Genomic DNA, 3,260 nt, shown 5'->3' with positions numbered 1-3,260 from the left:
TTTCAAGCCTATATGTATACAGGCTGTTACAAAAAGATACGTCCAAACTTTCAGGAAACATTCCTCACACACAAAGAAAGAAAATACGTTATGTGGACATGTGTCCAGAAACGCTTACTTTCCATGTTGGAGCTCATTTTATTACTTCTCTTCAAACCACATTAATCATGGAATGGAAACACACAACAACAGAACGTACCAGCGTGACTTCAAACACTTTGTTACAGGAAATGTTCAAAATGTACTCCGTTAGCGAGGATACATGCATCCACCCTCTGTCGCATGGAATCCCTGATGCGCTGATGCAGCCCTGGAGAATGGCGTATTGTATCACAGCCGTCCACAATACGAGCACGAAGAGTCTCTACATTTGGTACCGGGGTTGCGTAGACAAGAGCTTTCAAATGCCCCCATAAATGAAAGTCAAGAGGGTTGAGGTCAGGTGAGTGTGGAGGCCATGGAATTGGTCCGCCTCTACCAATCCATCGGTCACCGAATCTGTTGTTGAGAAGCGTACGAACACTTTGACTGAAATGTGCAGGAGCTCCATCGTGCATGAACCACATGTTGTGTCGTACTTGTAAACGCACATGTTCTAGCAGCACAGGTAGAGTATCCCGTATGAAATCATGATAACGTGCTCCATTGAGCGTAGGTGGAAGAACATGGGGCCCAATCAAGACATCACCAACAATGCCTGCCCAAACGTTCACAGAAAATCTGTGTTGATGACGTGATTGCACAATTGCGTGCGGATTCTCGTCAGCCCACACATGTTGATTGTGAAAATTTACAATTTGATCACGTTGGAATGAAGCCTCATCCGTAAAGAGTGTGCGGTTCTAGGCGTTACAGTCTGGAGCCGCGCGACTGCTACGGTCGCAGGTTCGAATCCTGCCTCGGGCATGAATGTGTGTGATGTCCTTAGGTTGCTTAGGTTTAATTAGTTCTAAGTTCTAGGCGACTGATGACCTCAGAAGTTAGGTCGCATAGTGCTCAGAGCCATTTTGAACCGTAAAGAGAACATTTTCACTGAAATGAGGATTGACACATTGTTGGATGAACCATTCGCAGAAGTGTACCCGTGGAGGCCAATCAGCTGCTGATAGTCACTGCACACGCTGTACATGGTACGGAAACAACTGGTTCTCCCGTTGCACTCTCGATAAAGTGACGTGGTCAACGTTACCTCGGACAGCAGCAACTTCTCTGACGCTGACATTAGGGTTATCGTCAACTGCACGAAGAATTGCCTCGTCCATTGCAGGTGTTCTCGTAGTTCAAGGTCATCCCCAGTCGCGAGTCATAGGCTGGAATGTTCCGTGCTCCCTAAGACGCCGATCAATTGCTTCGAACGTCTTCCTGTCGGGACACCTTCCTTCTGGAAATGTACCGCGCCACGGCTATTGCCCCGTGCTAATCCATACATCAAATGAGCATCTGCCAACTTCGCATTTGTAAACATTGCACTGACTGCAAAACCTCGTTCGTGATGAACACTAACCTGTTGATGCTACGTACTGATGTGCTTGATGCTAGTATTGTAGAGCAAAGAGTCGCATGTCAACACAAACACCGAAGTCAGCATTACCATCCTTCAATTGGGCCAACTGGCGGTGAATCGAGGAAGTACAGTGCATACTGACGAAATTAAAATGAGCTCTAACATGGAAATTAAGCGTTTCCGGACACATGTCCACATAACATCTTTTCTTTATTTGTGTGTGAAGAATTTTTCCTGAAAGTTTGGCCGTACCTTTTTGTAACACCTTGTATATGCCGTTTCTGAGCACCAGCAAATTGAGAATCACTGGAAGACCCGTTGTTAACTGTGTGATTCGTTCCAATAAAATAATGAGAAACATCATATTCGTGGCAAAAGAATTATTGTAACTTGCGTATTATGAGAGTAGGCTATTCGAAGGCAGCGACACACTGATGATCCATCCAAAACGTATTGTTCTTGGTACAATTTGTTATAATGAAATTTCAATTAGTGACATATCTTCGATTAAGGTTTTCAGCAACGCGTAGGTGTGAATTTCGTTTAGCGTAATGAGTAGTGGTTCGCGTATTGACAATTCCAAATTTTTTTTCCTAACATTCGCGTTTTTATTGGGTTCTGATACTTTATTATTAATTTAACATAAATATATACTATAATATTTGATGTTATGTAAATATAAGTTCACCTCTTTTTGAGGGGTGACTTTGTTCGATTGGCTTAATCTACAGGACAGCTTGCGCTATTTATATAAAGATATTTTGCTCCTTTTTCTTTTACGCTTCGTAATTCACATGTTGCAAATATTCTGCCACTGGGTAGGAATAGTGATCAAGTAAGACTGACCTTGGGGTCATTAATGATGAAATAATGTTTATCCTATGCGGAGAAGTATTCCAAATTTGTAACGCACTGTTTGTAATGGAACTTTTATAAGCCCGTGTCCTTATTGATTGGACATGTTACTTTCCTTTTCGTGAACGATGGAGGAAATGTGCGTTTTAATAGAGCTAGCGTTGGAGTTTCACGCGCGGCCGTCGAGTAAACAGTGTGATTTACGAACTAGAAACATCCCTCAACTGCCGCTGGAGTAGGTTGCGATCGCGTATACCGCGTTGGGGCCCACGTACCGTATGCACAAGTCGCATCGTTCCTGAGCGTTCAGCAGCACGTTGAACTTGGCACGCTCAGCGTTAACGTTCGACGGCACTGTCTGTGTGCCGACGGCTTAAGGGTCACTACAACAATGGCGGCCATCTGCTTCCCTTCGGCGCTCGGAGGATGCTAAGTTCACCGGACTTGGAAACGATGTGACGTCATTATGACGTATACACGCTACATCGAAAACGATAGAAACCGTATATCGACTATTCGACTTTTGTGAACTTTCGAGAGGTTGTGACAGGGTAGCGCTGTGCTCTGCGCCATTCGTTTAGACGTGTTTTGCGTTCCTTGCGTTTAAATCGTGCATTGTACTGTGTTTGTGTCCTGTGCATTGTTTTTCGTTTGATCGTCTCTAATTATTGTGGCTATCCGCTCATGTTGTGATGCAATTCGTAATTTGCATAACCTTGTCTTAGCAAATTATACTGCTGACATAAACCACATTGACATGGCCAGGTACATGCTAAAACTATTGTGGTTGTATACATGACATAATATACAGTACGTCTGGTTTATCATACCACCATGGAATGCTTTGACACTGCATTCAATCACTTCATACGTCAATCAGTACTACACACTAACCTTTGGT

Source organism: Schistocerca serialis, chromosome 10 (assembly GCF_023864345.2).
Source record: "Schistocerca serialis cubense isolate TAMUIC-IGC-003099 chromosome 10, iqSchSeri2.2, whole genome shotgun sequence".
Lineage (NCBI taxonomy): Eukaryota > Metazoa > Arthropoda > Insecta > Orthoptera > Acrididae > Schistocerca > Schistocerca serialis.
This window is presented reverse-complemented; position numbering follows the sequence as displayed.